This window comes from Lithobates pipiens, unplaced genomic scaffold (genome assembly GCF_037356315.1).
Source record: "Lithobates pipiens isolate NorthernLeopardFrog02 unplaced genomic scaffold, aLitPip1_a1.2 Scaffold_41, whole genome shotgun sequence".
NCBI lineage: Eukaryota > Metazoa > Chordata > Amphibia > Anura > Ranidae > Lithobates > Lithobates pipiens.
This window is the reverse complement of record NW_027507861.1, coordinates 5,565,805-5,589,638: the sequence shown is the minus strand read 5'-3', so window position 1 is coordinate 5,589,638 and position 23,834 is coordinate 5,565,805. Positions and strand designations below refer to the sequence as shown.

The window sequence follows — 23,834 nt, the reverse complement described above, 5'->3', positions numbered from 1 at the left end:
ATGTGACAAGTGGAAAATACACAACTTCTGGCAGGTGGCGTGGCAAGTGGACAGTATACAACTTGTGGCAGGTGACGTGGAAGGTGGACAATCTACAACTTGGTCACATGACAGGTTACATGGAACTTGTTGCCGGTCATGTGGCACTCGTTGCAGGTCACGTGGCACTCATGGCAGGTGTCATGGAACTTGTGGCAGGTGTCGTGGCAAGTGGACAATACACAACTTGTGGCAGGTGATGTGGCAAGTGGACAATACACAACTTCTGGCAGGTGACGTGGCAAGTGGACAGTATACAACTTGTGGCAGGTGACGTGGAAGGTGGACAATCTACAACTTGGTCACATGACAGGTTACATGGAACTTGTTGCCGGTCATGTGGCACTCGTTGCAGGTCACGTGGCACTCATGGCAGGTGTCATGGAACTTGTGGCAGGTGTCGTGGCAAGTGGACAATACACAACATGTGGCAGGTGATGTGGAAAGTGGACAATACACAACTTGGGGTTGGGGTTAGGCTTAGGGTTAGGGTTATGGTTGGGGTTAGGGTTTCCCCTTGAAGAATAAGGCTTGGACTCAGTGATAGAATAAAAATAAATAGAAATATAATATTTTATACTATTCTGTTCAATTGTTTTTCTAGTTTATTCTTTTCTATTCAAATCTTTTCTATTCTAATTAATTCTATAGGAAATTAGAATTTCGGAAGATGGTTTTATATATATATATATATATATATATATATATATATATATATATAAAACTATCTTCTGAAATTCTAATGTAGCATAAAAATTTGGATCAAATTTGAATAGAAAATATTTGAATATAAAATAATAGACAAGAATAGACTAAGAATAGACTATAATAAAATATAATATATATTATTTTAGTTTCCATTGTTTTGAGTTATTTTCAAATCTATTCTCGAATTCAAATTTATACTATTCGAAAATATAATTTCGGAAGAAGGTAATTTTCTTCTATAGTATTTTATTACATTTTATTAAATTCTATTCTGTTCTTTACTATTCTTTTATTTTCATTCTAATGTGTTATTATTTTATATTCTATTTTACTGTATTCTTTTTTAAAAATCGTTTTATATTTTTTAGATTTTTATTCAAATTTGTTTTCAAATTCGATTTGAATTTATTTTCAAATTCAAATTTTTTCAAATTTGATTCAAATTTCGTCCGAATTCGGTTGAATTAGTTGCCATTGTAATTCGGTAATTTAGATGCATCCAAATGTCCGAATAATGAAATTTTTTTTCCGAATTTCGATTCGGAACGAAATTAAATTCACTTGTCTAGAGGATGCATACAAGTGTAATTTCCCCTTTAGGGCCATTAACATGTGGTAATGTGAGTTCCCGCTACACAGAGATGTGAATGCAGCTTGACAGCTGAGTGACTCCATCCACTCCCTCCTATGTACTTCAATAAAGCTGGCCATACACTATGCAATCTGATTGTACAATGTGCTTTAGATGTACCATCATCAGATTGTATAGTGTATGGTGATCGTTACAGAACCCAGGACATACTTCTCCTGATTTCAATATTACAGCTCTATCCACATCGGCTGTTGTCTGATCGCTCAGCTCCTGCACACTCTGCCAAATGAAAGATCTATAGCTGCATATTTAGTGAGAACGGTGATCAGTGATTGCATAGGAAAAAATGTGCACCTGATGAGGTGGGTGGAAGGGGGAGGGTAGATGATGCAGGGTGTGTCACATCCCAAGGTGTGTCCAGGAAGTAATGGAGAAGTGATTATACAGCCAGCTGGACACTGAGGTAAGGGGGTGTAAGATAAATAGAAAGAAGTATATTGGTACATGGGGGGCTGGGATTTAGGTGGGGAGGGGAACTTATCCTTTACGTCAGCAATGTGAGGGGGTGCAGTGTTTGGGGTACACAGTGTTTATAGATTGTGAGGGGGGGTGAAATGACGCAGTGAGGGTCTGGGACAATAAAGACCGCTCTTGGACAAATTGTAACCAACAACTGCCTGGTGAGGTCTAATGACCACAAAGCTACAAGATAAAATGTAAAATGTTCCAGAAGGGGGCGCTCTGTCAGGGGAGTGGGGGGCAGAGAAGAGTGATCTGGAGATCTGATCTCGGGACCATGGAGGGAACAGTAATTGGAGGTGTACTGTAGATCTGCTTCATTGCCGGGTTCACCTCCATTACCACCAACAAGAGATCTTCCATATACCAGCAAAGACAAGTGTGACCCCCAAATCTCATCCAGTCACCTTACATGAGAACATGTCCCCCCATCCCCCATCCTGTGTCAGGGTGCAAAGGGAGGATCTAGTCTGCCGGTCTGTAGTAAGTCTGGTGGAGAGGAGGGGGAGGGGTATTGGGAATGTCATGTATATCAGCTGTGCTGGATCATTAGTGGCCCCAGACCTGCAATCCGGACAGTCCAGTATACAGACAGAGGGGGGATTTACTAAAGGGAAATAGGCTGTTCAAAGAATGTGGTGAAATGTCACTTTGTAATGAATATCCAATCACGTGCAAAGAAATAAACACATGGAATGTTACTTAGACATGGTTGGATGATGGAAGTCAGCAGAGCTCCGCCTCCTTCACTGACCACTTGTCTACCAATGTACATTCTTCATCCTTCTGGTAATAAAGAGGTTAATAGAGAAAGGAGCTTTGTATTACTCTCAGCCAGTGATTGGCTGTCATGTAGAGGTGATCAGGGCAAGTGGAGAACCGGCCAATCACAATACAGGGAATGTGCCGCCCCCCCCCCTTGGTAAGCCGAGGCACCCACTCCTACCAGACCGCACCCTCCATCCGCTCTGGGAACCCAAAACCAGGACAGCAATGGCTCTGTCCTAGCCCATCGGCCATCTTGGTCCACCCAGGCACAGCCACAGGACTCCCCCGGCACCCGGAGCATACCCCCTGTACCCCCCCCCAGCAGGTTCTACCAGGACCTGGTCCATTCTGACCCTAGCCCATCCATAGCCACTGATGATCGCCTCTGCTCTAGCTAGCTAGACGAGGAAGACTGCGGCTGCGGATGAGCTCCAGCCCACGCCAGCCCACCTCCCAGCTCACCCACACCTCCATTCAGCAGGCCGGCGTGCCCTTCCCAGCTCAGAACACCGCTGCCTTAGCAACCAGACCACACCGCAGAGGCACCGGGTGTCACATCAAGCCAGGACTGCCCCACCCAGATGTAGCTACATCACTGGTAAGGTAAGGTAAGCAGTGCCCTCTTCTCCCAGCCCCCTCTAATTGCCTCTCTTCTTCTCTGGACTAGTGCCGAATACCAGCCTCCATTCAAACAATCCTAGGGAAAGAACAACTACTAAAGACCGACCCAAAATCAACCATAAAACACAGGAAGATACCAACTCAACCACAACAATTAGCATGCACCATGATCAACACCAGGTCGGCAGTCAAACAGACTGGAAGTGCACGATTTCATCACCCAAAACATATTATACATATACAAATACAAATAGATTGCCTCTTCATCACGGAAAGCTGGCTAACACCCGACTGCAACACCATCCTAACGGAATTGGTGCCTGAAAAAGACAGGATCCTAACTGAGCATAGGAAAGGAAAAAAAGGAGGAGGCCTAGCAGTGATTTTTAAATCTCACCTGGTGCTCACCAAACCAATTTTACAGAACTCAGTGCCTTTCATGGAGACACTGACTCTATATCTTCAATCAACACCCCAAGACACCATTCACATACTTCTGTGCTACAGACCACCAGGACCAAAGACTAATCTCCTTACGCCCCTCACTGAATTAATTTCCAATACACACCCTGAAAACCAAAAACTTTCTGGTACTTGGGGACTTTAACCACTGGGCAAACTCTACCCAAAACCCTATTGCAACCGCCTGCATCAACCAACTGGAAGAACTGAGTCTCCAGCAACTGATAAAGACTCCCACACATGGCTCAAGTCACACCCTGGACCTCATCTTCAAATAAAATATCGACATCAACATACTCGACAACATACCACTACCATGGATGGACCACCACGCCATCAAATTTAAAATCTTCACGAACACCACCCTCCAAAAACTGAAACATCTGACAACAACTCATTGGACCAGATTGCATAAGAAACTACACTCCGAAAGCTTCAAAACCACATTATCAAACAAAATAGCAACACTGAATTTAAGTCACTCATCGGAACTAACACTCAACTCCTTAAACAAGCCATTGCTACAAACAGCAGATGCAGTGGCTCCAAAATGCTGAACACATAATCAGGAGAAAAAACTCGGGATGGTTCAATAGCACTCTCACTCTACTCAAACAAGAACACAGAAGAGCTGAAAGAGTGTGGAGAAGAAATTCTACCAGGGAAAACCACACAAACTACAAAGGACTAACGGAGAAATATCACAAAGCAATCTTCAATGCTAAAAAAAGTTATTTTCTTGAAGACCATCTCATCGGCCTTAAACCGTCCTCAGGAGCTTTTCAAAATAGTCGCTCAGTCGATGAACCCCACCTGCTTAGAGCCCCCAGCAAACGAAACCCAAGACTTCTGTAATGAGTTATCTGATTTTTTCATCGATAAAATCGACAACATCTGGAAAACAATTCATCAGAAAAAAACAACCAACCTCATTCAACCAAAGTAAAAAGAAGATATCAACACGAACATCCCACAAACACCGACGTTTTCTCTGACCCCAATCACCATGGACACAACTATAAACATCATCAAAAACCTCAGAGACAGTACATCACCAATTGACATCATCCCCACAAAACTCCTGAAAGAATGTTCTGACATCTAGGCTCCCACCATAACTCACCATAACTCACCTCATAAATCAATCATTTAAAGAAGGGATGGTTCGGGGCGCCCTCAAACAAGGCACTGTCAAACCCCTGCTAAAGAAACCCAACCTTGACCCTCAAGACTCTAACCACCGCAGACTGATAACAAGCCATAACACCATCTCCAAGATTATGGAGAAAGTGGTAGTACAACAGCTACAACGCCACCTGGACACAGACAAACTCCTGGACCGGCTGCAATCAGGCTTCTGCCCAGGCCATGGAACAGAAACAGCACTCCTCAAGATATGGGACGACTCCCTCAAAGCAGCAGATGACGGAGAATCATGTCTCCTGGTTCTGTTGGACCTCAGTGCAGCGTTCGACATAGTGGACCACAATACTCTACTCATCTGCCTCACAGAAGTAGCAGGAGTCACAGATTCTACAATAGTTCACATCTTTCTTAGGAAATAGTTCTCAGACAGTTACACTAGGAGCATTCACCTCTGAAACCCAGGCAATCTCTTGTGGAGTCCCTCAAGGACCTCCCTTGTCACCAGTGCTCTTCAACATATACATCCGCCCACTCCTGCAAATCATCAGAATATCAGACCTCTGCTTCCACTTATATGCTGACGACACGCATCTCTACTTTCGTATCACCGGACAAAAAGACCATCATCAGCAACTAGAAAAATGCCTCACTTTGATAGACGACTGGATGACCACAAGCTCCCTCAAACTCAAGAAATTGACAACAGAGCTTCTTATCCTACACGCAAACCAAAATTCCCAAACCAAGACCCCTTGGGCACCATCTTTGGACAGACCATCTCTCCAAGGATCAAGGCCAAGAGTCTCTGAGTCATTTTTGACTCAGAAATGTCAATGGATGCACAAATAGGATCAGTAGTCAGCGGATCCCACCATCTCCTCCGCCTTATACGTAGACTCATTCCCTTCATTCCTAAAGAGGACAAAAAATTCACGACTTGACTAAGCAAACTCCCTCAATATAGGGCTACCCCAATATCAACTTGCGTGCTTACAACTCATCAAAAACACGGCGGCAAGACTGATAACAGGAAAAAAAAACCTGGGAATCCATCTCCCCTTCCCTGAGGAGCCTACATTGGCTAACTGTAAAAAATCGGATCACATTTAAGACCCTCTGCCTCACCCACAAATGCACACATGGAGACGCTCCTTAATAACTACGTGAGAAAATAAAACACTAAACACCCAATCGCAGCCTTCGTTCATCTAACCAAAACCTTCTCCACATTCCCAAATCCTGTTACAAATCAAAGGGAGAACGGAGATTCGCAGTCCAAGAACCATGGCTATGGAACGCCCTACCGACTCACATCCGCATGGAAGAAAACCATCTGGCTTTCAGGAAAAAACTCAACACCCACTTTTTCTCAGATGCTTGACAACACAGGGAGAATCTAATGCCTTGAGGTGATTCAGTTCACATTTTTAGTGCTTTAAAAGTTATTCATTCATTCATTTGTTACAGACTATGGTATCGGGGTACAGGAATGTGGGGGGTCAGACAACACAAGGGGTATCACCTTCTGTTGTATATACCCAGAAATCAACCCAGAATTCTGGCAGATTGTCAGGAGGACCCCAAGTTCCTAGCCAAGACAGGGATAACAGCTGTATAACAGTACACACTCTATTATCCCACCACTGCCACACACATGACAAGGATGAAAGCCCACGGGAACTAAAAAACTAGGAGAGGACCTTGTATAGTGGAGGAGGGAAGGAGAGGGAGATTATTGTGATATACTCTGCAATACCTCTGACCAACACTAGAGGGAGACTCCACCCATAGCTAGTTGGCTGACCACACACAGGCAGATACAAACATTACATACAATCTGGTGCACTATGGGGGTTGGGGATAAGTCTAGTAATCATCACACACTTCTGGGGTTCCTCAGACTCCCCTACAAGCTAGAATCCTTGTGTTACTCCCTCTTCCCACTATCCACGTACATCCCCACACCAGACACAGGACAGGGGACAGTGTGGGGTCGGGGGGATAGTGTGGGTCGGGGGGGGCAGTTGGGGGGAGTAGATGGAGATGTTGAGGAAAAAGTGACCATTTTCAGTGGTTAGTGTTGGGGAAGGGGGATGCCTGCTGTTATCAGTTGAGTAAATACATGGGGGGGTGTTGGGCATTAGTGATTAGTAGAAAAAATGGGGCAAGAACAAGGGGGAGACAGAGGTTCTAAATAGAGAGACAGGAGGAACTGCTGCTAAAGTAGCTTTACAGCAACAGTGGGGGACCAGAAGTGTAAAAAGGGGGCAGTGAGGGGGCAATATGAGGCACACAGGGTGGACAGGAGAATGTGAGGGACAAGGGAAGGATGGTAAAGATGTGAGGTAAACTGGGAGGAAGTGAGAAAACAAGGAGCTGAATAGGAAGGCAGTGGGGTGGAATGGGTGGTCAGTGGGAGATGAATACCTGGCTGATGGTGTCCTGTTCTGCAGGTTGATGTGAAGCTCCTCTGATGAGTCTTTTATGGTCGGGGTCCTCTCGGATGGTCCCTCTTGTCTTTTCTGATGAGTCTTCTCTGACCAAGTGGCTTCTGACTCTTTCCAGCACGATGACTGGACATGAAGGGGGAAATCTCTCCCAACTCTTGGCTTCTCTTCCTTCTGCTCACAAGTGCCCACAATCAGGGGAAAGTTCTCCTCCGTGTCCCCGATGGAAGATGGAGGCTTCTTGTCTTGGCTGAGAGATACTGTATGAGGCACGTTCTTTGTCTGCACTACGGATGTGGGAAGACTCCAATCACATTGTGAGCCAGCTTCCTCACAGGGGGCCCCTCCCTCACAGATGCCCTGGGGCCACACTGACTATAAACACAGTGTGGAGGAGGAGGGGGTTTACAAAAGAGGACCCCACCCTCCATTCTCTGGGATGACACAATAGAATCTCATTACAGATTTGTTATGTGAAGAAGGTTTGTTGGATGTTCTTCTGGTTAGGGGAGGGAAATTAACATTGATTATTGAGTGCAGAGAGCAGAAGGGAGGGGATTGGGAGGAGCAGGATGGGGAATTTTTCTCCAAGGAATGAATTTCTAGCAGTGAATGTGGTTTTCCTTCAGTAAATTCCATTCATTCCAAAATGAGATGATAAAAGGAAATGAAATGTTGAACTCCTTCTGAGCGCCATTCATCAATCCATGGAATGTAGTGAGAAGATTTCTCCAAATTCTCCTTCAATAATCTCCTAGTGTATGAGGAGCTTTCCCTTTCTTGTGTCCTCTTCCTTCCTCCGCTGATCACACTGGTGTCTTCAGAGAGATCCGGAGCTGAGCTCTCACATCTCTCAGGACTCTCATATTGCACCCACCGGGGACCACCTCATACACTTCATCTTCTACATGTGCTGGACGCCATGACACTCATTTCTTGGGGAAAAAAGGTTCTCCTGGAAATCTTGCAGGAGATGAAAGGAATGTTGTACGACGCATGTGTGAGACGAGGCACATGACATTGCACGCTCCATCTTCTGCATGCGCGGTACAACATACATTTTCATAATGCCGGTGTGGGGGAGGGGCGGTATGGCGCGCAGAGACACAAAGGCTGGTGCGGCTACTCCAATGAGTGTGTGAGAGGCTGTGAGAGCCATGAGAGTCAGAGTGCTGAGGAGCCGAAGTTGTGAGTGAGAAAAGCCCAAAGCCTATGAGAATGAGACTGGCAGTGTGCTGGAGCTGTGTAAAGCCGACTCCTTTGATATAGTGGAGTGCCGACGCCTGTGGTCAGCCTTTCTCCTAATATCATCAAGCGGCAAATGGCGTGTAGTGTGCCTGGAGCTCGCAACCTGGATTGTCTGGAGAGGTCGGAGGAGAAACAGGGAGCGTGGCAGAACCAGCTGGATTGTGGAAATATGTCATGAACCATCTTCACAGCATAAGGAAACAGTGATTGCACTGAGTGGGAGATTTATAGGAGCAGTGACCACCGTGAAGGAGGTAGGAAAATTGGTCACCTCCATGAAGGAGGCAGGAAAATCGGTCACCACTGTGAAGGAGGTAGGAATTGGCCACCATCGTGAAGGAGATAGGAATTGGTCACCACCGTAAAGGAGGTAGGAATCGGTGATCATTGCTGCTGATTGCCGAGAGATTGCCCCTAAAATCTGCCTACATCTGCTGTTTTCTCTGACTGCTGTGTGGGATTGAAGGATGCAGAAGGTGTTAGAAAAGGATCAGAACGCTAATTGTCAGCTTGCCAAAGTGCTGTTTGTAAATTGAAACCAATTTTATCCATTTTAACTAAGTTTATCTGGGTAAGAAAATAACAGTGATAAAAATTGTAACATAGTTACATAGTTAGTCAGGTTGAAAAAAGACACAAGTCCATCCAGTTCAACCTTAAAAACAAATAAATAAAATAAAAAAATAATCGTACAATCCAAATACCCAATTTTATGCCCACAATTGATCCAGAGGAAGGCGAAAAAAAAACCCAGCAGAGCATGCACCAATTTGCTACAGCAGGGGAAAAAAATTTGGATTTTCCCTGGATCAACTTTACCTATGTTAGTACCTAGTTATATTATGTACCATCAGGAAAGTATCCAGGCCTTTCTTAAAGCAATCTACTGAGCTGGCCAGAACCACCTCTGGCGGGAGTCTATTCCACATTTTCACAGCTCTAACTGTGAAGAAACCTTTCCGTACTTGAAGATGAAATCTCTTTTCCTCTAGACGTAAAGAGTGCCCCCGTGTCCTCTGGGTTGACCGTACAGAGAACAACTTAACACCAAGTTCACTATATGGACCCCTAATATATTCGAACATGTTGATCATATCCCCCCTTATTCTCCTCTTCTCAAGGGTGAATAAATTTAGTTCCTCTAATCTCTCCTCATAGCTGAGCTCCTCCATGCCTCTTATCAGTTTGGTTGCCCTTCTCTGCACTTTCTCCAGTTCCCCGATATCCTTTTTGAGAACCGGTGCCCAAAACTGAACTGCATATTCCAGGTGAGGTCTTACTAATGATTTGAACAGGGGAAAAATGATATCTCTCTCTCTGGAGTCCATACCTCTCTTAATACAAGAAAGGACTTTGCTCGCTTTGGAAACAGCAGCTTGGCATTGCATGTTGTTATTGAGCTTATAGTCTACCAAAACCCCCAGATCCTTCTCCACTATGGATTCCCCACTATGTTCAGTTGGCGAGGATGAGGAAATCTGCATTTAAAACCAACTGATTATTGACCGAGCCTAAATCGGATATCACAACACAGGTCCTGGATTGGATGGTCTATGTGGTAAACGGCCACAACATGTATTGTGGAACTAGTGACTGTTTAACCGGTTCCCGACTGGCGCACGACAATGTACATTGGCAGAATGGCATGGAAAAACAAATGGGCGTACCTGTACGTCTGTCACGTACCTGGTATAAGAGCCCAGAATGCAGGGAGCGGCCTCTCGTAAGCCTCTGGCTCGAGAATCCCTGGGAGTGGGAACAGGAATTCAGGAGTTCAGAGGGCACAAGTGCCGAACTGGTGTAGGACTGGTCCGGACCTTGAGGAGCGGAGGATCCACAGGAGCGCTGGAAAGTAGACACCCGGCAGACAGGCCGGAACAGCAGATGGAAGCAGGCACAGGCGGTCAGGCTGGAACAGCAGGTGGCAGACAGCAGACAGCAGCAGGCACAGGCGGTCAGGCTGGAACAGCAGGTGGCAGACAGCAGCAGGCACAGGCGGTCAGGCTGGACCAGCAGGCGGCAGAAGCAAGGTCAGAATTACAAGCTGGGCCGGTAACAGGCGGGCAACAACGGTACACAGGAAGAGGCAGAAGCGTAGTCAGACAGGCCGAAGGTCGGTGGCTGGCAGCAAGCAGACGTTGTCAGAAACAAGCCGGGTACAGGGATCAAGACAATCGGGTAGCAGAAATGAGAATAACCGGACACGGTGTAGACTGGACAGCAAGGAGGCACAGTAACAGGTTCCTTAAATAGCCCTTTGGGTGCCAAGAAAGGTCCCACGGCGTGTCTGCGCGCGCCCGCATGTAACCGTGCGTCCGTTCGCAACATCGCGCACCCGCGTGCACCCGTTCGTACCAACATGCACCCGCGTGCGTCCGTTCGCGCCAACGCGCGCTCATGGATACTGATTAGTTCTCAACGTGGGGATTCCGCGGGCAGGCCTCCCATATGCCACTGGATTCTGAGGTCGACCATGACAATGTCCCTTTAAATTTGCCATTGTGCTATTGCGTGCACGCCGGCGGCAGCTCTTGTCTGCGGGGGATACCAGCGATCGTCTCACGGAGAGGATTAACGGGGAGATACTAATGTAAACAAGCATCTCCCCGTTCTGCCTAGTGACAGGACACTGATCATATCTCCCTGTGATCTGGAGCTATGATTAGTGATGTATCACACATGGCCCATCCCCCCTACAGTTAAAAACACTCCCCAGGATACCCTAAACCCCTAGTGTTAACCACTTCACTGCCAGTCACATTTACACAGTAATCAATGCAATTTTTATCTCACTGATCGCTGTATAAATGTGAATGGTCTCAAAAATGCACCAAAGTTGTCCGACGTGTCCGCGATAATGTCATGATAAAAATCGCTGATCGCCGCAATTACCAATAAATAATATATTAGTAAAAATGCCATAAAATGTTCCACTATTTTGTAGATGCTATAACTTTTGTGCAAGCCACTCAATAAACGCTTATTGCAATTTTTTTTTTACCAGAAATATGTAGAAGAATACATATCGGCCTAAACTGAGGATAAAATATGTTTTTTCATATATATATTTTTGGGGGATATTTATTATAGCAAAAGGCAAAAAATAATGTGTTTTTTTTCAAAATTGTCGCTCTTTTTTTGTTTATAGCGCAAAAAAATAAAAACTGCAGAGGTGATCAAATACCAAAAAAAAAAAATCTCCATTTGTGGGAAAAAAAGGACATCGATTTTGTATGGGAGCCACGTCGCACGACCGCGCAATTGCCAGTTAAAGCGACGCAGTGCCGAATTGCAAAAAGTGCCCTGGTCTTTGGCCAGCAAAATGGTCTGGGGCTGAAGTGGTTAATTGGGACAACGTGTTTTTTTAGGAAGGATAGAGGGTTGGGGTGGCTTATGGTACTTTTTTTTTAATGTGTTATTTTTTGGATTATTTTCTGCGACTAGAGTTGACACCTCATCCCTTTAAATCCGACAACCTTTGCATTACACGGGTTCTGAGGATAATTAAATGCAGATAAGGCACCGAGTGAGTTTAATTACCACCTTAATCAGCCACAGAACCCGTGTAATTAATATGTGTTCAGGTCTAAAAGGGATGAGGTGGCCGCCATTCCTGCGACACTTGGGGCAGATGATGCTAAACTGCTATATAGTGGAAAAGAGTTATTGGACATCAGATTACAGTATAATGCATTAGCTGGGAATGTCCCCTGGGGGAGGGGATTTGATATCCTGAAGAATCTCATCCAATATATTGGGATCCCTTCATTTGGTAAAAGGTGTAGGAGACGGAAGGAGAGGAAGCAGAAGCGAGGCTGTTGGGCAGGTGTGCTGGCAAGGTTGAGAAGACAAACCCACAGACCCCCCGCTGTCCAGTCTCTTTCTCTTAGCTTAGCTTAGCTAGTCTTTCTCTCTCTTATTTTTTATTATATATTTGACAATAAAACAGTGACATCATACAAAAATTGAGAGTCACGCAATATTACATCGTACGCATCGCTCGGTCATTTTGGAACACAAAGGTATATCTAGTAAATTTAAAAGACATGAAATTTCTTCATTTTATGGATCAATTGAACATATTTATCCTTGACCATTTCTTGAGTAATGGTGTCACCGCTGCGGTCCCGGCACCCCTAATGGGAACTGACTGTGCCACAGACCACAGGGCCGCACCACTAGATAGTAACTTTCATTTAACCATATGTCTTTTTTTAAAATAATATATTCCATTAGGTGTAGCTCTCAAAAGCGGGACAGAAAAAAGGAAAAGAAAAGTATAACTGCTTTAACATAAACCATTTTAACGTATTACATGTACCACCAAGTAATGTAAGTGAGTTCTCCAACTCTAATTGGTAGGATAGTGCGCTAGCCATGTTTCCCAACAGGAATTAAATCTGGACATATTTTGGTTCCTAATGGCGAATAATTTTTCATAAATATATTGTGTTTTGACTCCTATATATGACTTCTGATAAAAGAGGTGTGTCTTTAGATTTCCATTTAGAAGTTATAGTTAGCTTTGCTGCTATCAGTATGTTTGTAACTAGAGATCTATATTTTCCCGGGAGTGAGTGCCCCCCTACGTTAAGGATGACCAGCTGTGGTGTGGGTATGATGGTTTCTCCTGTAACTTTATTTAGTAGGGAAAATACTTCCTTCCAAAACATTGTAACTACTTTACAGTTCCATAGTATGTGTAGGATGCCACCCCTCCCCCCACACTCCCTCCATCAATTGGCGGAGGAGTCTGGGTAGATCTGTGCCAACCTCACTGGAGTTAAATAAGTCCTATATATTATTTTCAACATCAATTCCCAATGATTTACACAGTGGGGGTATTGAAAATGGGATTGGATGGCTGTTTGCCATTCCTTCTGTGTAAAGAGAGTTCCCAGTTCCCTTTCCCAATTTTGCATATTCGTGGATTTCTGGAATTTTCCACTGTACTGTAGCTTGTTGTAAAACCACAACAGTCCTTTTGTACTGTCTCAGTCTGACTTCAAGCATGACCAGGTTTCTCTATGTATATTATAGTGTATCTTTGGGTTGTTTTTTTGAAAGTAAGTGAGTGGGATATGGGAGAATGACGTGGGCTTAGGGTGTTTAGTTACTAATTCTTTATAGGTCGGTATCCCTTCTCTTGTCCACTGGTGAGAATTATAATGAGGTATAACGTGTTCGCAAATCTGCAGTGGAAGATCTGTGCATTTATCTGTAGTATCTTGAGGTACTGTGGTATGAAGGTTCTTCCACGCTAAAAGTGTGGCGTCTATAGAGGGGAAGGGTTTATGAATTAATTCCATATGAGTCAGACTTGACAAGAGCGGTGCGGACAAATTCCTATTGCCCACCATGCACCTCTCAACCTGGACCCATAGTTTGTCAGAGTTGGGCTCTATCCATGCCTTCGTCTGGTCTAGGCGAGCTGCAAAATAGTCGTTTATGAGATTAGGGAAATTACTCCTCCATCCAATTTGTGTTTCAATAATATAGGAAATGAAATCTTGGTCATTTTCTCCCCCCATATGAAATGTCTAAATAGTTTATCTACTTCTTTAAAGAATTGGTCTGGTACAACTATAGGTATGGTTCTAAAATAATATATGATTTTAGGTAACTAATTTTAAGAGCTGCTATTCTCCCTACCCAGGACAATTCATACTTTGAAATGTGCTGCAGGTCCTGTTTGATTTCCTCTAAGCCCTTGTACACATGGTCGGAGATTCCGACAGAATGTGTCCGTTTGGACCGTTTTGTCGGATATTCCGACTGTGTGTGGTCTACATCGGACTGTTTCCGTCAGAGTATCCGACGGACCAAATTTTCCAACTTGTTGCTAAAATTTTCCGACAAAATGCTCCGATCGGACATACTCCGATCATGTATAGAGAATCCCGATTGGACAAAGTGCCACGCATGCTCAGATCAAATTCCTACACCAAAGCTATTGGCTACTAGCCTGAACGTAGTCCCGTCGTAACGAAATAACGTAATCACGTCGGATTTTCCGACAACTTTGTCCGACCGTGTGTATGCAACAGTTTCGGACAAAATCCATCAGACAACATCCGACGGATTTGGTTGTTGGAATCTCTGACCGTGTGTACAAGGGCTTACAGTCTAGGGAAATTTGCTTCATATGTGGATGCTGTTGGGAATGATGGTGTAACTCCCAAGTATGCTAAGTTATGAGGTACCCATTGGAATGGGAAAGCTTCTTTAAGATGGTTTTAAATTGTTTTTGTCAATCCAATCAGCAGAATAGAAGATTTGTTCAGAATTCAGTTTATAGTAAGATGCCAACCCAAAGTCATTTAGAATCATTTGTAACTTTCTCAGTGAGGAGGCCGGACTTGTTAGTGTCAACACTACATCATCTGCAAACAGTCCAATTTTATGGGAGTAGCTACCTATTTCGATACCTGAGATTGAGTCGCAAGATCTAATGGCTTCCACCAGGGGTTCCATTATTAAAGTGAAGATCAGTGGCGAGAGAGGACACCCCTGACATGTACCATTACTTATGCAAAACATGTCTGAGATAACATTAGAGTTGAATACTTTTGCTGTGGGATTTGTGTATAGAGCCATATAGACCAAATTTCTGCAAAGTCACATCCAGGAACCCCCGATGTACTCTATCAAATGCCTTTTTGGCGTCAAGCGATAGTACCACAGTGGGGGTTCCTCTGGACTCAGCCACTCGCAATAGATTATACAGTCTGCGAGTCCCATCAGGCGCCTTTCGGCCCCTCACAAAGCCCACTTGATCTGCTTTAATCAGTTGTGGTGTGATTGTTGCTAATCGGTTGGCGATAAGTTTTGCATACATTTTTAGATCTGTATTAAGTAGCAAAATTGGTCTAAAGTTTTGAGGACAGTCCGGCCTCTTCCCCGGTTTAGATGAAGCTATAATAGTGGATTGAAGCATCTCTTTGAGAAAAAGCAGCAGTTGAGGCGGCGTAAGGGAAGAGTTTTTGTAGATATGGTGTGAGAATTGTTGCAAAGGCTTGATAGTACTCTGCCGAGAAGCCATCGCTGCCTGGAGATTTAGATGTTGGGAATGTTTTGATTGTGTCAAAAAAAAAATTATTTTAGAATTGGGGAGTTCAAAAAATCAAGAGCTACAATGTTAAGTCCAGGTAGTTTCAGTCTAGAAAGGAATTTATGTTGTGTTCATTGGGTTGTGGGGTCTGATACTAGATTATATAGATAACTATATTACTTTTGGAAAGCATTAGCAATTTCAGTTTGGTGAAATACTGTTTTCCCCGTATGGGGGTCAGTTATGTGGGTTAGCCTAGAGTTTTGTTGCTTTTTTTGGATGTAATTTGCCAGTAGTTTTCCCGCTTTGTTACTATGGGCATGGTAATTAGCCTTAAAGCGTTTAAGAGAGTTTGTGTATTCTTCCAGTAGAGTCTGCCTAAGCTGTTGTCTGCATTCTAAAAGCTCCATTGTGGTGTTACGGGAGGGGTTTTGTTTGTTATGTTTGTCCAGGGTGTTTAAGGTGGACAAAAGAGTGGTCATTTTTTTGGCCTTCTGCCTCTTTTCCCTTGCTGCAGCTTGTATCAGCAAGCCTCTACTATAGGCTTTATGAGCACACCAAAGATACATTACATTTGTTTCTGCACTATCGTTAAGCTGAAGATATTCCTCAAGCAGTTTGTATAATTGCCCCTTGTGTTGTGGGTTAGAGAGTAAAGACACTTTGTTCCTCTATAGATATGCAGGGTTGCATGAGTGTTGTTCATTTATGGTGATTGTCACTGGGGCATGGTCAGACCATGTTATATTATGAATCTTTACTTCCAGAGTCCTTTGTAGAAGGGTGAGATCTGACAAGATCAAATCAATCCTTGAATAGGAATTGTGGGGAGCTGAAAAGTTTGTGTAAACACGTTCTGAGGCATTCATCTCCATGAATCATATAAGTTGGAATCAGTGAGAAATGCTTTAATTTCATATCTGTGTATACTCCTAGAGGAAGAGCAGTCCATAGATTTGTCTACTGCCGCGTACACACGATCGGACCAGAATCCATTGGACAATTCGATCGTGTGTGGGCTCCAGCGGACTTTTTCTTCCCAAAAGTCCAGCTGACCTAGAAATAAGACTGGCTTTTAGCGGACAATCCATTTGTCTGTGTGCTAGTCCAACGGACTAAAACCAACGCTAGGGCAGCTATTGGCTACTGGCTATGAACTTCCTTATTCTACGTCATCACGTTCGAATCCGTCAGACTTTTGGAGTCCATTCGTTTGAAAGTCCGGCAGACCTCAGCTGCAAAGTCCGTTGGATTGTCCCCTGGACCAAGTCCACCGAAAAGTCCGGTCGTGTGTACGCGGCATACTACACAGTGAAAGTCTCCACATATAAGTAGAGAACTTCTACTGTGTTTTTTTATACGTTGATGGAGAGACTTTAAGAATGATGCTTGTCCCGTTTTTGGTGCATAAAGGTTTGCTATGGTATACATCGTGTTGTTCAGTTGACAAACCAGTATGATGGATCTGCCTTTTGCGTCTGTTATGACTTCATGTGGAGCAAATGCAAAATATTTAATGCTATTGAAGGTGGCAGCAAAGGATAGGAGTTGAAATGCTGGAAGATGGGATCCTTGTGTACTTCTGCCTGGTCTGCATTCACTGTCCAGAGCAAGTTTTCATCATAGCTTAGAGGTATATAGAAAATAAAGAAAAATGAAAGAAAAGGAACAAAGAACATGTATAACGGATGCAACAAACATCATGTGCGAAAAATTTCTGCTTATGCACATTTGTTGGGGTCTATGCACCCCAGATCCAGTGCCTAATCCAGGTTAGGCTAATGTAAAGTGTGAGGAGCTACGAACTCAGATCAGGTATTCTTCCATTATTACCCATGTTTAACTTTTTACCACTCCTGGGATATTTTACGAGATGGTGGTGGTGTATGGGGTTCCTCGTCGTCCGGGAGAAGCTGCCACTGTCTGGCTAGTTTCAATCCATTCTCTAGATTGGTGATAACAAAGGTTTTGTTACCATTTGTGACAATAATTTTGGTCAGAAATCCCATAGAATAGCATAGTATACTAGCTTCATTATGGAACACTCACCTTAGATCGAAGCCCCCGCAGTGGTCCCGGCAAACTGGTTGTTTCCGGGTATCGCGGGCTCCAGCGTTGTGATTGTCAGAGCCACGATGACGTCACTCCCATGCATTGTAATGGCGCATCAGCTGAAGCAACGGCATGAACGAGCCGTTTCTTCAGTGTGCATGTGCCGATGACGTTGTGCAGATACAGGGGATATCTCCTGAATTGTGCAGGTTTAAGAGATGTCCGGGGTAGTTTCAGGTAAGACTTATTATAGACTTACCTGTAGTAAAAAGTGGTTTGTAAAGGGTTTACAAGCAATTCAAAGTGAATAGTTTGCGTGCTTAAAGAGGCTTGAAGCCACGTGTATGTTAAAGTCATCTTTTTTTCCATTTTAGTGGCGTTAATACATAAAGTTTCAATTTGTGTGGGAGCCTTAGAGAAAAGAGGTTTACTGTATAAGTGAGGCTGCAGATGGGCTCAGTGAGGCTGCAGATGGGCACAGTGAGACTGAAAATGGGCATTGATTACCCAGTAGCTGCTGCATTTTCCCACCCTAGGCTTATACTCGAGTCAATACGTTTTCCCATTTTTTCGTGGTAAAATTTGGTTTCCCCCGGCTTATATTGGGGTCGGCCTATACTTGAGTATATATGCTACTTTATGATTATTTACAGGTCTGGTATGGATTTGGGGTGGGGCCCTGCGCCATTTTATTTAATTTTGGTGAAAGGTTCCCCTTAAAATCCATACCACACATGAAGGGCCTGGTATGGATTTTGGGGGACCTCCACGCTTTTCTTTTTTTTTGGTTTGGAGTTCCCTTAATAGTCATACCAGAAGCAAAAAGGCCTGGTAATGGACTGGGGGGGACCTATGTCTTTTTTTTTCAGTGATTTTTATCTATATTGCTGAGACCCGACAATTCATTACAGCTGCGATCAGTTTTAAATTACTTTTTTCGTTTAGAAATGTCATTTTGCTGTGGTATTGTTCTAAACAGGGGAAAATGCACCACTTTACAGGCAGACTAAGGGGACCCAACAGGCACGATGTTTAAAGGAATGTATAATTTATATTGTTTCAATTTAAGCATTATTAAAATCTCTGCTCCCAAAAAAACGTCAGTTTTAAAAAAGTTTTTTTTTGCATTGATACATGTCCCCTGGGGCAGGACCCGGGTCCCCAGACACTTTTTATGACAATAACTTGCATATAAGCCTTTAACATGAAAAAAAACAAAAGTGTTCCTTATAGTGTTCCATAGACTTTAACAGCGTTCTGCGGCTTTCAAATTTGCCACGAACACCACACAATGTTCGCTGTTCGGTGAACAGGCAAACGCCCAATGTTCAAGTCGAACTTACGTTCGACTCGAACATCGGGCTCATCCCTACTCATGATATAAAATAAATGTACAACACTGCTCTATGGGCAGCACAGTGGTGTAGTGGTTAGCACTATTGCCTAGCAGTAAGAAGGGTCGCTGGTTCGAATCCCAACCATGACACTACCTGCCTGGAGTTTGCATGTTCTCCCTGTGCCTGCATGGGTTTCCTCCGGGTACTCCGGTTTCCTCCCACAATCCAAAGACATGCAGGTAGGTTAACTGGCTTCTGTCGAAAATTGGCCCTAGTATAAGTATGGGGACCTTGGATTGTGGGCTCTTTGAGGGTAGGGAAAGATGTGGGTGTGCAATGTACAGGGATAGGGACAATTGTAGACACTCACTCAGGTTGAACTGGATGGACTGGTGTCTTTATTCAACCTTACTAACTATGAAACTATGAAACTATGAAACTATGTGACACCAGTTTGTAGACTCCACCTTGAGTTTCCGAGAGATAGTCAGCAGCCATGCAGTTCTGTGACACCACCTTAGGTGATGGAGACACTTCTGCTGTCAGCTCTGCTATAACATCAATGATCTCAATGGTTATCTGATCCATGACTCCAGTACACGGGTTCATCTTACTTATCTTAGATGACTTAGACTCCCCATCCCATCTATGAAAGTCTCACTGCATAAAACATATCCACTCCAGAGAAAAATTTTCTTCTCAGGGGAGTATTGGGAGAAATTGAGGCTTTCCCTTACAGATATGGGGGGGCAACATCACCTAAAGTACAGCTATGGGTGGTATTGAAGGGAAGACATTTTAGGGGGCTCCTTCTACACAAGAAGGGAATGTTATCTGGAAGGACTAGGAATCCATTGGACCAATGGGGATTAAATATTCTGCAATTACTTTGAGAAACCATGAAATGTTACTGGCCTGTGATTGGCTCTCCTATTGTTAGTGAAGTAAGTGAGACTCCCCTTGTCGGTATCATTCATGGAATTTAATAAACCATGTGAAATGTTTCCCCCAAATCCAAAAAGGTGACCCCCTTGGGTAGGTACCCCTTCTAATATTCCTAATATGAGTTTGTAGTCCCCACTACTACAGTAAACATGTGGGCAATCATTTACACCTTTTACAGCAGGACAGTAAATATCAAAAGACAATTCAAATATAAGACCAACAGCAGGAAGTCTTCTAACTTAATGTGTAATGTAATCTGTCATTAGAATTCCCAGAGTTCCCTCCGCAACATCGTTTTATCATCTGTTATCCTGTCTGTAGATCTGTTATTTACCCACCTTCTGTAACAGGATGACAACCCTCATCATTCTGCAGTAACATTACACAGCAGTGTTATCACCCTGTACAGGGAAGTCTTAGATAGATTATAAGTAATACACACAACAAGTAAAGTCCAACTTCAGATAATGCTTATAAAGCAGTTACAGCAACAAGTTTCTAAGGTTTAAACCACCATATTAAAGAAAACTGACAGTTGTAAGCACCCCTAACAGTGTTATATGGTCTTTTCCAACCATGTCCAACTGGAAATTTTGCCAAATAGCTTGGGTTTTTCTACAGGAAGTAGAAGGAAAACAGATCTACTGGGAGGATCAACAGGTAATAAAAATGTTACAAGAGGAGACTCAGAAAAACAAAATCTTCTATACTAATGACAGATTGCACCATTTATGTAATTATTGATCTGCCCATAGTTACACTTTTTTTTCAATCAAAATTTTTTTATTTCATTTTCCAATTTACAACAAAAGAAGAAATCACAACACACAAAGCATTCCCACAAAACAACCCAACCAAACAAAACAAAAACTTGTTACACTTTAATGCCAACGTCATAACATTTCCAGGGATAAGAAGTGTTCTTTGAAAACTTTACACCAAAAAGAGATCTGTCCATTTAGAGTCATGAACCATTTCACTGCCAGGTCCTCACATCGTACAGACCTGACAACAGGGGGTTAACACACAATCCTGTTGCTGCAGCCACTCTTTTTATTAAATAAAAGGTGATTATATTTGAGTACAGCTGTCCAGACCCCTTCCTTTACATTCCCAGGCCCAACATGGCGAGTGCGGGGGCGGGGGGAGAACGACGGACACACGTCCACTCTCCTCCCCTTCTTGCTTTGACCCAGAAAGCAAGGTTTATGATGTCACTTCCAGGTCAGCCTCTCAGGGTGTGTTTTGCAGTGTTATCTGCATCACAAAACATTCAGTGGAGCCCAGAGGAGACATTGGGGGTCTTTTAGTCCCTAGATATCTCTTTAAAGAGAACCTGCCAGCTAAAAAATATCACATACAGGACTTTCTGTCCCCTATGTGATGAAAGAAAAAAAATTAAGTTACACTCAAGTACATAAACCCCCACCCTCCCAAAAAATGGCCCCCACCTCCACATATATGCACACACAAATGTAAACAAATGCCTCAGGGGTTCCTACAAGTGAAAACGTTGATTGCGATACACGTTACATATAACCGCGCACGCCGGAGTCAGAGCAAGAATTCTAGAGCCAGACCTCCTCTGTAACACTAAACTAATATCTATAGAGTTTTTTTTTAAGTGTTGCCTATAGAAAATATAGGTTACTGAAGTTTGTCGCCATTTCACGGCACACATAATTTAAGGTTTGGCAAGCTGGGTATCTATTTACTTTGCGATACCTTGTTTTTTATATTTTACCAAAAATGTGGGTAATTTATTGCATTTTTGTTTCCCTAAAATTCACTTTAGTGTTTTTTTTTTACTGACATTTTGTGTTTCCGAGACCATTGAGGTAATATCATGTGACATAAAAAATTTAAACTACCACTATTTTATTTTTTAGGATGTCTGCTTTCAGAAAATATATAATGTTTGGTATATTTCCATCATCTTCAAGGCTAAAATTATTTATTAAACATGTGTGCAAAAAAAGCGCAAAAAAGGGCTCTGGCAGTGAAAAGGTTAAAGTGAACCCCAGCTGGAGGAAGTTCAGTCCCCAGAAGTGGTAGGAATATGACCTCACACTCAACCCCCGATCTCTTGTAGGTGTGCTGTGTGAATAGTCTATGGAGAGGAGTAATAGCTAAACAGAGAAGGAAGATAACAAGAACATCCATTCTACACCTGATGAGATCCCCGAGACTTTCATCAGAACCAGATGGAATACAATTAGCCAGCTGAACTGAAGTGATACTGTTAAATACATCCCATAAACAGCAGCAACCCAGTGTGGGAAGGCCTGCGGCAGCTTAGGGGATTGCTTTCTCACCAAACAGAGACTTCTCCCTGGTGTCCCAGTCACAGACCTGCCTGCAAAAATGTCACCCGTGAGAGGAGATAAAATATGGAAAGGAGGCATTTATCATGGGAGGGGAGGTTTGGAGAAGGTGTGCTTAGCTGGAGCCGTGACACCTGACTTATGGTGTATCAACAGTCAGAAGAACCTGGAATGGACTCTCTTAATGAGGCTTCAGAGGCTTTGCAAGATGCCACTTGCCCCCATCCTAGTCCCTGGTACTGCGACAGTGTCAATCATGTATTAGCTCAGGATCTGGCAATGAAGAAAACACTTGGTAACATTGCCCAGTTAGTGAATGATGAAAATGCATTACATGTTCTGTTAAAGCTCCATAAAAAAGATAAATATATGAATTATGAGGAAAAAAAGTCAGTGCATCCGATCATTTTATTCCAGTTTGCAGATTTTGTTTTTATAAAGTAGCATTTTATCTTTTCACTTCATCCCTACCTTATGGGATAACATTGGGGCTATGAAGCTAATGGAACACCCGCAACTACTTTAATACCCCCCTTCTTCCAGAGTTTCCTCTCTACAAGCTTCTCTGCTGAAGTTTGTGAATACTCTGGTTGCAGATTATCCCGGTATTAACTGTAAACATTTGTCACATTCAGAGCATTAAAATGGCTTCTCTTCAGTGTGAACTCTTTGGTGTGTGTTAAGATTTGATTTCTGTGTAAAAGCTTTGCCACATTCAGAACACTGATATGGCTTCTCTCCAGTGTGACCTCTCTGGTGTGCGATAAGATTTGATTTCCGTATAAAAGCTTTGCCACATTCAGAACACTGATATGGCTTCTCTCCAGTGTGACCTCTCTGGTGTGCGATAAGATTTGATTTCCGTGTAAAAGCTTTGCCACATTCAGAACACTGATATGGTTTCTCTCCAGTGTGAACTCTCTGGTGTCTGATAAGGTCTTTCTTGGTTATAAAATCTTTGCCACACTCAGAACACGGATATGACTTCTCTCCAGTGTGAATCCTCTGGTGTCTGATAACATCTGACTTATGTGTAAAAGCTTTGCCACATTCAGAACACTGATATGGTTTCTCTCCAGTGTGAACTCTCTGGTGTGTGATAAGGTCTTTCTTGGTTATAAAATCTTTGCCACATTCAGAACACTGATATGACTTCTCTCCAGTGTGAACTCTCTGGTGTGCGATAAGATTTGATTTTAGTGTAAAAGCTTTGCCACATTCAGAACACTGATATGGCTTCTCTCCAGTGTGAACCCTCTGGTGTGTAATAAGTTTTGAGTTTGATGTAAAAGTTTTATCACATTCAGAACACTGAAATGGTTTCTCTTTATTGTGAATCTTCTGGTGTGTGATACGTTTTGCCTCCATTGTAAAACCTTTGTTGCGTTCCAAACAAGAAATATCTTCTGAAATGACTCCTCTTATGTATACATGGGATGGACTTTACTATAAAGCCATTGTCACTTCCAGAACACTGAAATGACTTCTCTCCTGTTGTCCTCTGAGGCTGGATCAATGTTGAAAAGGATCCAAAATATTTATGACTTTTAGAACATGGATATGTCTTGAATCCTT

At 43.3% G+C, this 23,834-nt stretch overlaps 1 pseudogene; it reads right to left on the bottom strand.

Annotated features, from left to right (window-relative positions):
• The window catches only part of LOC143956787 (uncharacterized), an 802,170-nt pseudogene that overhangs the window by 5,613 nt on the left and 772,723 nt on the right, over positions 1-23,834 (bottom strand).